The sequence below is a fragment of the Orbicella faveolata genome, unplaced genomic scaffold (assembly GCF_042242905.1).
Source record: "Orbicella faveolata isolate gen_17 unplaced genomic scaffold, um_ofav_v1 contig_34, whole genome shotgun sequence".
NCBI classification, from domain to species: domain Eukaryota; kingdom Metazoa; phylum Cnidaria; class Anthozoa; order Scleractinia; family Merulinidae; genus Orbicella; species Orbicella faveolata.
In genome coordinates, this window is record NW_028301563.1 from 16103953 (window position 1) to 16117500 (window position 13548).

The 13548-nt window shown below is 39.9% G+C and overlaps 1 pseudogene; it reads left to right on the plus strand.

Moving 5' to 3' along the window:
- Window positions 1-12714: 12714 nt before the first annotated feature.
- The window catches only part of LOC149105026 (uncharacterized), an 866-nt pseudogene continuing 32 nt past the window's right edge, over window positions 12715-13548 (plus strand).

The following is a 13548-nucleotide window of genomic DNA, read 5'->3' on the forward strand; positions in this document are numbered from 1 at the left end:
TGAACAGAACAGTGTAAAACAGTGAAACACTTTATTCTGATTGTCACCCTTTACATTAGCCAGAATGATACGATAGTGGTTTACGTCAAGCTCTCCAGCTGATATCAAGGTAGAATCTTGAGTGTAATTTTGGGATCGCTCGGTGTAAGCCAAACCATTGTTGATTATCTGTTGTGTTTCAATATTGCTTACTGTCTTTTAAATCTTTTTTTTTTCTTGCTTCCTTTCCTGATTGTGAGCCATCCCCCTCGCAGAGGAAAACGAACCTAAATAAATATATATGAAAGTTTGAAGAGCGGAAGGGTCTTACCAAATCTGTCCGCGTTTTTTGATAACTAATATCCTATGGAAAAGGTAATGGGACATCGGATCTTAATTAGCATAGAATTTTACGATTTCGTGTTTCACTTTTCTCTTTGTTAGCCTGTATCAGGAGTGTGAGAATCGAATAGACAGCTGAAATTCAATAATTTTGTGAGCTTCGTGTTTGTTTTTTTATAAATTTTCTTCTGGTGCTTGGGAATGTCATGAAACACTGTTTGTCGTTTTTAATATATTACACAATAACGCTCAAGACCTTTTGTGATGTTTTTGCAGGACTCTCAACCCCGGAAAACACATTAAAGTACAAGTAGGAAAACAAGAGGTTAGCCATTGTCTAACAAACTTTAACATTCCGGTAACCAACGTTAAGTTAAACAGCCAGCCGTCTTAATTGTTCGCGCTCTTTTTGTGGATTTGCTTTTAAAAAGCTAAACTAGCCTAATGACAAGAAAAACATCGGACATGCTTTCGTTCTGATCAAAACAAATGTTAATTTTATAGTGTGCAACCTGTCGAGCGATATACGCGCAAAATTTGTTGTTTTTGCGAGGCCTAGGACCACACGTGTTTCAGCTATGTCACATCAATACAACCTACAATATGTTTCGCGGAAACTTACTATATCCAGTGAAAAAAAGTTTCTTCTCTCTCTCAAATAGAAGCATGAAAATGCAATATTAAAAATACCTTTTGCGCTCTGCATAGCAATAAAAAGTGTTGAGCACAACAGCTCTTTCATCACTATGCGCCGGAAAGTAATAATGGTAATTGAACTGAGTGAAGTGCAATTTGGTTTTAAATCATACGCCGAATAACAAAATCGAACGAGCGCGCAGCGCAACTTCGATTTGAATCACTAGTATGATTTCAGACCAAAATTGCACTCCACTCAGTTCAATTGCCGCTTTATTAGATCCATTTTGAAATCGCACAATTTTATCGCCTTAAATTTGAGATTTTGGTGTATTGTTCCGGTAGCCGGTTAGTTAAAAATAGCGGAACTGGAAATGCCTTTACATCGCATTTAGTATGCGAAACGATGTCACGTGACGAAAACTCATTCGAGCATAACAAACCAACAAGCAGTTCTGAAGTCGGAACGAAAACAGTCTACTTCATGCATAAAAATTCAATTCTCGTCGCCTGATTCAATGATGGAAGACCTTCCTTTCTTCTGTGGTTGAGACTGAGACTTCTCGTTGTCTTTGGAGAGGGAATTTGAAGGTGCAGCCTGTGTAATTCTGCCATAGATTTCTTTTGAGTTGTAAAACTCTCTCGAGTGCACGATGCCCAGTGGATATAGTTTTTCTTTTTTAAATACCGCTCAATGGCACGGTCCATTATTTTAAGGGATTCCAGCTCGTTATCATCTCCGTTTCTTTTTGTGACCTCGACGTAGAACTTTATACTCAGGACCTTGTCAAGTTCTTGCGGCGCCATTTGTTTCAAGATATTTTCAAGATGGCGAGATAAGCATTGGCTTCGGAAGACGTTCGTTCATTAACTGTTTTGTGGAACATGGCGTATTTTGAATATGTTCATTCACAGCGACAGAGCTCTTTTATTGCTTCGTTTTATTCTACCGGAAACCTGGGAACATCTACCTTTCTGAGATGGCTCGGAATTTGTTGTTGTGTGGTTTTCGTTTGTTTATGTTTTGCTGGACTCGGTATCATACGGATCTTGAGTAGATGTTGAAGAAAAATCGCCAACATATTCGTCAAAAAGGACACTAAAAGTTTGAAACTTCCCCTAAGGTTATTCCTCAGAATTGCATTGCGCATCCCTACTGCGCACGATTTTCGCGTCATTAGCACGCGCTCACGAGCGCGTGCACATACACAACATATACAAAATGGTGGCTCTTGGCTTGCGAGAGACAAATCATCGTTGTTTTCTCAAAAACGAGTACCGGGACCTATTGATTTTTTATTTAGCTTGAGTGCAGAGATCACCTTCTTTCTATACCGTGAATAGTACGCTGGACAAAACTGTTCTGGATCGATATTTTACAACAAAAATTAACACTTTGTTAAATTCCACGCATGGAAACTTATTTTTATATGGATCACGCAAGAAAGGCTTGCGTTACACCTTGTGCAAATTTGGTAACTGAGAAAACAGTCACATTTGGAGTGTTTTTTGCAAAGAAACTCTTTACGTGCTGGTGGATTGTTCTGTCAAGATTTTGACGAGAGCATGAGAAAGACTTACAACTTATTTAGCCACTGAAATACGGTACTTTCTTCAGAAACTAACCTGCTTTAAAGTCTTTCAACTGTTCTTGCCACTAGATCGGTCATCCACCTGTTTTGAAGATGGCTGCCTTTAGCTCGCGCTTCGTATAGGAGACAATTCACAAAATACTGCTGTGTTACAGCGTTGTCGGCCAATAAGCATAGACACTGATATTTGTGCTTATAGGAAAGTTTCCGGGTCTGTTTCTGGGCTCATCTACCAGGAGCATTTTCTTGCAAAACAGCTTGAAATAACTTTGTTTGGTTTGCCTTGTAGCTTCAGTGGAAGCATCACTTTGATTCTCGAAACTGCTGAGGTGTCACAGGATTATACCGAATGCTGTTTAAATGGATATCACTCCTTCCTCATGCCATCTCGTCGAATTCATGAAAAAAAATCCACAAACACGTAACAATGTTTTTCGCACAACAACACTGATCTAACGCTACGATGTCGATTTATTTACCATAACTATTTTCCCTCTGAAATCGCGTAATGTTCTGTACTTTTTTGATTCAGTCCGCAAATTAAGATACGCTGTAACCCAATTCTTCCTTGCGTGATCTATATGCGAATAACCTTTCATGTGTGGAATTTAATAAGCTTTGCTTGTTTTAATTTTTTGTCATAAAACGTCGATCCAGAACAGTTTTGTCCAGCGTACTATGAACCAATTTCTATTGTAGAGTAAAAAATTATCACAGAAAAAGAGAGCATATCTAGCACTCGTAAAAGGTAATATGTGGTCCCAGAACACTGCGTGTTTGGAACATATTGTATCCCTGTCAACTAAATATGAGTGCCCTTATCATGAAACTTACATCAAATTGCTCCTGAACATTTATGCAATACATCCATTGTTGTATTTCTCGCTTGACCTTCTCTCTATTTTTCTGCTCTCTTAATGCGTAAGGTGAATGATTCAAATATAAACGTTTCTGAAAGCGGATAATCTTAGGAGTTATTGGGGTTTATTGATGGTCTTTTTGCTCCTAAAAGAATATGGGGACCTCCCTTTTTTATTTCAAATTTTAAGTTCTCTTGATATAAGTAGCCAACAGGCAAAGTTTGATAGAAAATCTATTGTGAGTTTTATTTCGATGGAATTACCTTAAAGTAGGTCGTCAGCCTGAAGGAGCTCATAATCGTCTTTTAGAAACTGTCATTAATTAAATTTGTCAATTGTTTTGGGGAAAAAAAAAACAAACAAAAAAACAAAAAAAACAACAACAACAAAGGTTTGGCAATAATAGTTGCAAAATTCGCCACACAATGACTTTTTGTCTTTATTTTCCTGAAATTTTATTTGCTACTTTAAACTAACCTTGAAATCTGATTGGCTGTCTCATTGTTATTGGCTGAGAAAAAAGATGTGATTTAGAGCAGACAATAGTGCGATTCGTAAATAAGTCGCACCGCTGAGAGCCAATCAAATTGGCAGTATAGCCAGTGATTTCGAAATGGATTTAATAAAAGAGACAATAGCCTGCAGAACGGGCGGATTAGCGATAAACAAGCGCGTGCGCGTAAAGCGAGAACAGGCTCTAAGCGCCAGGCGAAAAAAATGAAAGCTGTTTTTTTCTTTTTTCTTTTTTTGTCTCGCGCTTCGCGCGTGCGGTTATATATCGCGCTTCGGTCCCGCTAATCCGCCTATCTGACGGCTATTGTGTTGTATGTTTTTGGGTAAAACCCTTGACTCTCACAGTTCCTCTCTCTACGCAGATGTATATAAAAAAAGGGTACCGGTAAATTGAACGTTGAGAATATCCCTCCGATGGACTTAATTTCATTCAGGGTGCAGTAGAAATACTCTTAGTCGCTTCATGCATGGAAAACGGAGATAAGCATCAGCGTGATTGGCCACTAAGTTCGAACGCGCACTTTTGCTCAAAATTTGATACGAACGGATATTACTGAGAGAGTAGTGACCGGCTAGGCAGTATATTTGCTTTTTGTGCCTTCCAAATTTCGAAACCCATGTTAGTTGAAGCTGTTCAAACGACGATGACTTTCCTTAAGAATGAAAACCTAACGAAATATGCATGTTTGCAAAATTCAGCTCAAAAGTTACCTTGGGCATGTGTAAGTACTGCATCCGCTGGCTGTGACTGTTGTCCAAGTAACTTGTGAGATCGCGATTAGGATTTCATTTAGGAGAATTTATATGAAGCAGATTTCTTGCTGTTTCTAGTTGCTTACATTCAATGTATGCTGAATACTGTAATTTTATTTTAGAATTTTACTCTTGTGTTGATAAAGTTCATCTGCAACTCGGCGCTATATTGGGTTGACTTCTTGATCTCGATTAATTTTCCTCTGTTGTCAGTTACTCACGTGACGGGTATCCTAAAAGCTTTTTTAAAGGAGCACAGTCACTGTATTTTGAGTTATTTTGGCCTCGTACAAAATAACCTTTAAATTGAAGGAAACCTGAAAATAATAATTTACTAAGATAGAAAAACACTAAAGAGATAACAATAAACCATAAAGGAACAAGGATGGTCAGTGATGGAGAAGATTAACACGGATTGTAAACGATGATGTTGAAAAATTTAGCCTAAACTTTTCAAGATGTGCAAACCGTGACGTAGCTCTTTTAAATGGTTATTAGAGCCCCTTGCCCGTGTGGTTTGACTAATGTTTTAAAAATATATGTTGTTTGATCGGTGTTTTCCACCTCATTTGTTGTTTTACACAATTTACATGGTCATCTCATTGATGTACGTATCTTTTGCAGGAGTGTTCTTGTGTACTGGGGTATTATGATTATCTTAATGAGGTACATTTTGTGATCGGTCTTTTCTGTCTCATTTGTTAGTTATGCAATTTTCATGGTCACCTCGTGTAATGTATTGATGTACGTATCTTTTGCAGATGCGCCGTTGGCTTGGGGAACATGGTCAGAACATTGATGATGAGGAGGACAATGATGACGATGAGGACAATGATGACGATGAGGACAACGATGATGATTACAGCAATCGATGGTTCCTACGACGGTTTGCAGCGAGCGAGTAACGCGCGCGAACTTCGCGTTTCTCGTTGTACCAAGAAGCACGGCAGGATGGAGTGCATCTTCTTTAGTCCCAGCAATCCGCGCCGTGTCTTGGAGGCTGTCTTGACATTGTCCTTCAAAGGAGAAATTTCTCACGTGCTTTTTTCAATCATTCAAGTTAGTTTCAGTAGTAAATTACAAGATCTAAAGAATGATTGGAAGGTTAACAAATAGACCTCGTTTTGCCGCGCGTCTGTTCAGTTCTAGATACACAGATGACGTCGAAACATGGTCACTACAAAACAGTTGACTGTCAGACAAAGTACTGTAAAGGAGATAGATTAAGCAAAGTCAAGCTGGTGCACTAACAGGGGCTGAGTACAGAGTCTACAAACGTGAAACTTGCAAAAACCTGGCGTGATCTTATTGTGAGGACGGTAACACGAGTACCGGAAGTTGAAATCAAGTCGTGTCCAGTCTATTCCGCGCGCTCTTGCGTGTTCGTTTGATTTAAAACCTAGGTTATAACTGAACAGACCAAGTATAAATTGGGATCCGTTTGTGTCATACAGTAACATCATTGTTTGAAGTAGCTTGGTAGTATTGTTTATTTTCAACAATGAACATGTTTGTAAATATTAGTCAAGGCCTAATTCATTACAGAGTATAGTTGTAACGCGAACATTATCATAAGCTTGGACATGTTTTGCACAGATTCACAGCAATGCTTGCATTATTATAGTGTGTGACTGAAGGAGACGCCTGAAATTCAGGCTAGTATTTTTAAGGTTTCATGAAACCTATAAGAACTAATGTAATATAGATGTTCAAATTAGGGATAACAGTGAAGAGCTCGAGCCTTCAACTTTGTACAAAAATAATTTATTTCATGACCACAACATTATAGAATAATTTTTTCCAACCATGCAAGATTTTCTTAAAATATTGAATTTAGCACAGAGTGTGATGATGAGATTATCGGTGTATTGCATTTCTAAAAGCGCATTCGATTTTTTTAATGTAACGTTTTTCAAAGGAAAATATGACGAAGCGTAGTAATGAGTAATGTACTCATTAAAAAAGTTTAAAGAAGTATAGAAATCTAAATTTCTATTTTTTTTTTTTTTTTTTTTTTTTTTTTTTGTGAGCAAAATGGTTAAAGAATGCCGAGGATCTGTTATAGTGGATTCTTGAAGTTTCTTTATTCTGTAATCAATTACTGTACCTCACTGTATTGAAAGACAAGTGACTTTTCTTCCTGATGAGAATAGCATGTATTGTAGTTTTATCAGTTGTAGAAGTGATGAGAACACTCTTAAACGAAAGACGATGATATTTAAGTCAGCTTAATTCTATCAGGTAGACTTTTGTAGTGATCCAGGCAAAATAAACGTGATGTTAATCGTCAGTTTACTATTTCCACATTCTTTTCTTGGTGTCCCTGTGGTATGAGTCAAATGTCGATGACTGACATGTAGAAGCCCGCAAATGATCCTCAAATTGGGCCGCAAATGATCCCAGGACTGGAACTGATTCCACCGCGAAAAGTTGGGAATGGCGTGGACTCCATGAAAAGTCTATGCATGGATATATATTTTTTAATTATCCCAGGTGAAGAAAAGACAAGTACCTCATCAAAAAGCAGCAATAAAAAACGTTAAACAGACTACGCAAAATACCAAATTGACGTGAGTAGACTGTATAGATTTTTCGTGTGGGAAACGCACCGCAAAATAAACATGAATCATAGAAGTTGCCTCTGGTATTTAATTGACAGCTTAGAACTTTTCCCTGTACACTTTTTATACCTGCGTCCTTGATAGACAAGGACTTCCATGTTCTTCGTGCGAGTTACCGCAGTGTTCTTCACTCAAATAGATTCTGGATGCCGTACGAGTAGAGCTGTTGCTTTGGCTCGTGCAATTTTCTTTCTACTGTCAATAATCTCCTCTGTGCCGAAAGAAACGCGAACATGTAGTCAGTTCACTTAGGAATTCTCAGTTGTCTCCAAATGTGAGGATATAGCGAACATCCTGTGTTATCATACATCTCAGGCCCGGACCCCGGGGATGGGTACTCCCAGAAAAATTGGGTGCGGGTGTGTGACCCGCTTCCCAAAACTCTTACCCTATTTATGACCAAAATCTGCAATTTTCCGTGCCCTATTTATTACCTGACCCTAAATCAATAGCCTGTTTAAGACCTGCCTCATAATTGATTCCCTAGTTCAGACCGATGTTAAAGAAATTGTGAAGGGCTTTTGTTGATGGTCTTATCGATAATGATGAAAAAGTAGCTTCTTGAAAAAAACGTACCCAAAATTATTCAGTACTGGAATGCAAAACAATACCCTATTTAAGACCAAAATGTTCGAAATCGATATCCTATGCGTGACCAAAACAGCTGAAAATCCGTACCCTTTGGGACCGCACATACCTGTAGAGCCCATATAAAAGAGTAACCCTCCGGGGGGTACCCAATACAGTCATTCAGGGAAGGACCTAGCTATTAAAGGACATAGCTTATTGCGAGGCGACCATTTCTGGTCCGGGATCATTTACGATACAGAATCTTGGGATCATTTCCGGTCCCGAGATTGTTTGCGTTACAATTTAAAGATTATTTGCGGTCTGGGATGATTTGCAGGCCTGTAAACACACCTTAGTCTTGATATTCTCAAATATTCATTGTCAAGCAGACACGTGAAGAGATAACAAAACATTAGCAAGTAGATTGGTTTGATTTGCTACCAAAATCTCCCAACCATCACATAAGAAATTAATATCAGTCAGGAAGCTGAGAATTGATATTTTGATCTTAGCAGTTAAATATTTAATACGAAAAGCTATTATTGTTCAGATTTTTCATGATTGCCGGGTTCTCTAGCAGTGAAAGAATAACAACCTGGAACATTTCGTTGTCCTATGCTCGTGACCACTGAAATTACATATTGTTTACACCCTGGAACATTGTATGGAAAGATTATTACTGACTATAAAGTGATTTTAAGCAAGTAACCGGAACGAAGATCCTGCTGGTATGCGTTGCATGGATCAATAGTGATCTAATCGGCTTTACATATAAAATGAAGAATACAAAAGCAGAAACCAACACAACGTGGGATGATATTTGGAAGGTGCACTAACTCAACTAAAGCCATGAAGGGATCGCCATACAGATTCCTTTATGTTATTTTATTATTTTATTTTACCGTATGCTCATCTTTAATTTACACTGTCAATTAGATTTAAGTATTTCTGGTATTACGAAAATATGCTATATAATAACACCTCCCAGTGTAAAATTCTCATTGCACCTGAAGAAGGCTGGTTTAGCCAGCCGAAATATAGTACGCCTTCAAAAAATCATCCTACGTTGTGTCGATGTCTGCTTTTGTATTCTTCATTATTACTGACACCTTTTTTAATTTTAGAAACTGAGGCTTTGAAGAGCTTATCTTTTAATTTACCTTCAAGGGTTTAAAACAGCGGTTTTGCTAGTGAGTCTCAGGGTGTTGAGCCTCAGAAGGTCCAGAGCAGGAGCTTACGTGGTACGTTTTAGGGCATTGAGCCGAAAAAAAAATATGACAGGAGATATTTGACAATGACCTGATCTTTAATTTTGTGTCATTTACATCCGCCTGGTAATTCATAACTCATCAATAAAACAGTGCATATTTAGTTTGGATAACGAGGCTTTTAACTTAATTGCCTCATGCACGTCTTGTTAACTTCATGGTCAATTGCATCGGAATGTCAATTTCTCATCGGCCACACGGGTCAGAAAATGGATCGTCAGTTTTATTGATCCGTTCTGTCTTTAAAGAACAACTTGTATGTTAGACAGGTAGAGATTTATGACAATGGCTTGTGCTTTCATAAACTTTACGAGTAGAAGGTATTCGAAGCAATCGCAGTTCCAGGTTATCGTTATTAAAAAGTATGAAAGTGTCAGTTAGCCCCGGGGGGTACTCCCAGAAAAGTTAGGTGGGGGTGTGCGGCCCGCTTCCCAAGACCCTTACCCTATTTATGACCAAAATCTGCGATTTTTGCTACCCTATTTAGGGCCTGGCAAAAAATTTGATACCCTATTTATGACCGTTGCCGCTGGCACAGTTGCCCTAAGCGTAAGTTATGAAGGGCTTTTGTTGATGGTCTTATTGATAATGATGAAAAAGTAGATTTTTCCAGGGAACACACCCAATTCAAGACTAGCGCGCTAAAACCATACCCTATTTAAGACCAAAATGGCCAAAATCGATACCCTATTTATTACCAAAACGGCTGAAAAACCCTACCCTTTGGCGCCGCACATATCTATATAGCCCATATAAGGGAGTACCCTCCCCGGGTAGTTAACGTGCTGTTTTAGAATTTGTACCTCTCAGGGGTAACGAAAACTAAATTCACGCCCACAAAACAGGATCATGGTACCTCTTCGGGATTCTTTCAAAACCTTCCGACGAGCACCGCTGCCCTTTGGGAGTCCTCCCTTCTCCCGGGGCAAACATGAAAGAGTTCTGGTGAATTTGTCCCGGTATACAGTCACCTGCAAATAAATAAATAAATGTATTTATGCTCGTTGCGTTCTCTTCGTTGGCATTTTGCTTACGTAATGCGTAACACATTTAAGCGGGTTTTTCGCAGTCTTTTGTTTGTCGTATTATTTAAATACGCTTATCACGTATTCATCTTCACCTTTTATTTTCGCTTCTCTTACTGGTTGCCAGGCGGCGTCCATTATCGTCGTCTAGTTTTATATCGGCTGCCTCTATTTTCTTTCGATATCTTCACTAATTTTCGTCCTCAACCGCAGAAGAGCAACTTCGGAAAAGCCAGGAATGACATCTGTTTCGCCTGTGGAAAGACTGGTCATTGGAGAGCCGAATGCCCCTCCACCAACTCCTATTTCACAGCCAGATCAACGTATAAGCAGCTCCCAGACAAAACCTCCGGCACTGCTGGGCAGCAGTAAGCCCATATCGGAGCATGATGTTCAGTTATCAGTGAAACTATTGAAGATATTTCCGTTTTTGGCCACGTTCTTCACTTCATGTGGATTGGTGTGAATTTGAACGTGCTCCGTCTAAGTATACCCATAGTTAAAGGTAGGCTCAGAGCTCATAATGATTTCTGGTCTCAAACTTTAGAGGCCAATAATTTTATTTTTCGTGTCATTGAAAAGGGTTATGCTATTCCGTTTATCAGTGTTCCTCCCAAGGCCTTTCTCTATAACAATACTTCGGCTTTGACCCATGCCGTTTTTGTAACGGAAGCTGTTCAAGAGCTTCTTATTTCGGGCTCTATTATTGAGATCCACAGTCCCCGCCCCCCCCCCCCCCTCCCCCCTCATGCGGTTAACCCTCTATCCGTCTCTATTCAAAGTACTTGGAAAAGACGCTTATTTTGGACCTCCGTCATGTAAATAAACAAATTTGGAAGGAGAAATTCAAGTTTGAGGACATACGGAACGCGTCCATTTACCATTTACCTTTCAACGGATCATGATTTCATGTTTAAATTTGACCTTAAATCCGGTTATCACCATATTGATATTTGGATGATCATCAGACCTTCCTAGGTGTTTCGTGGGTTGTTAATGGGGTTAGGATGTTTTTTGTTTTCACAGTACTCCCCTTCGGGTTGTCCTCTGCCCCCTATATTTTCACTAAGGTAGTTCGTGGTCTTGTTAGATTTTGGCGAAGTCACGCAGTTAGGATCACAGTTTACCTTGATGACGGTCTTGGTTCCGCTGGCGACTTTGCTCGCTGTCTGGTTGCTTCCACGTTCGTCAAGTCTTCACTTCTGTCGTCTGGTTTCCTTCCCAATGAGAGTACATCTATTTGGCAGCCCACTCCCTGCTTGGTGTGGTTGGGATTTTGTATTGATTTGTCCAGTCGCAATATTCCCATTCCCCCAGAGAGGATTTCTAATGCTGAACATGTTATCCACTCTATCCGTGCTCGATACCTATTTCCTACTGTTAGGAAATTGACCTGTTTCGTGGGGAAGATTATTTCCATGGGTTTTGTGTTTGGGAACATCACCCGTATCATGGCCAGATATTCCCATTTTGATATTTTTCGTAGCTCTACTTGGGATAACAAAATTTCCCTGTCGGCTTCCACCCTGAGGGAGTTATCTCTCTGGTAAGAAAATATTCCCCTCCTTAACAGTAGGTGTCTCGTCTCCCCGCATTGTCATTATTCCCGTGTATGCTATTCCGATGCGAGTTTTACGGGTTGTGCTAGTTACATTCTGGAGTTTCAAAATACAATTTCTCATAAAATGTGGAATGTTGAGGAGGCCCGGAAGAGCTGCTCTTACAGAGAACTCAAGGCCATTGGTTTGGGTTTAGAGTGTTTTTTTGCAAATGGTTAAAGGGCACACTATTAAATGGTATACTGATAATCAAAGAAGTGTTTCTAGAATTGCTGAAATTGAAAGTATGAAGGAAGACTTGCAGTGTCTTGCGTTACGCGTTTTCTCTATGTACTTGCTTAACAACATCAAGTAAGAAGTGGAGTGGATTCCAAGATCTGCTAATGAGAGCTGATTTTCTGAGCAGAATCGTCGACTATATGATGACTGGCGAGTTAAGAGGGATTATTTTCTCATGACCGAGGCTAGTCCGTGGACCGGTTTGCGAACCATGAGAATACTCAGTTGCCCCGTTTTTATAGTAGATTTTGGTGTCCTGGAACAGAGGGGTCGACGCATTTTCTGCTCCACGGGCTGGCGAGAATAACTAGCTCGTTCCTCCCATTTTTCTTATTTCCAGAGTCCTTAATCACCTTGCCACTTGCGGGGGATCGAGGCACCCTTGTCGTTCCCGCATGGCCTTCCGCCCCTTTTTGGCCGTTGACTTTTACTGAGGGCTTGTCCCCTATCATCTCCGACGTTTTTGAGATTCCCATGGGTACTGTTGTTTTCTGCTTGGGCAATTATCATGGTGCCCTTTTCGGATCGCCTGATTTCCGGTCAGGGGTTATTTTTCTAAGAATTCTCTGCTAAGTATGGTTATCGTACCCCATCTTCCTTGTTAAGAGTTTGGAGTTGACTCGGTGTGTTTTTTGTGTGAGTTACCTTGAACGTCTTTTGTTGCATTGGCCACTTGGTATGATTGTATTTTGGGATGCACTTGAATCCCCTATTTAATGGACCACTGACAATACCGTTATTACTGAAGGGAGATCTTTTTGCAATTTTAAGACTTGGTGTTCAAATCACACTAAAGAGTCCTCGTTTCTCCCCGCTACGCCAATTATAGTTTCCTTGTACCTCAATCATCTTCTCGCAACTGTCGCTCAGCAGTTCGATTGTTCACAGCGCCCCTCATGCAATTAATTGGGTTCATAAATTAGCAGGTTTTGAAGATGTGAATCCTTGCGACACGTTCCTTGTTAAATCGATTGCTAAGGCGTCAAATCGCATTCCTCGTGGGCCTGTTAAAAAGGCGGAGCCGATGACCCCGGAAATCATAGGCTAGATTTTTAAGCATTATGGAGGCAGTAAAAAAAATTGCTTGACGTTAGGTTTGTCTGCATGTGTGTACTTGCCTATGCGGGTTTTTTCCGTATTTCTGAGCTTTCATGTAGTAGGAGGTCTAAGATTCTCACTGAAGACCTTTATCATAAGATTTTTGTAGAAGTCAGCAAGGTCACTAAGTACAGGGAAGTTCACATGCCTGTACACAGCGTACACTTGCCTTAACAAGTATTTAGAGGTGGCCAGGATTCGTCCGTGTTCACAAGACTATATTTTCAGATCCCTTAGGTATGATAAGCGTTCCAAGAATAACGTGCTCTCTTGTGAGCCCCTCTCCCCCGGGAGAGCGCGATAAATTCTCGAGGAAAAGTTAGAAGCTATTGGAGTTGACTCATGTGGATTTAGTAACGACAGCTTTAGGCTCGGCGGAGCTACAGCAGCCGCAAATCTCGCGGCTCTTGTGCCGATGAATATAGGGATATAAATCTGTCATTTTCAGGTCGA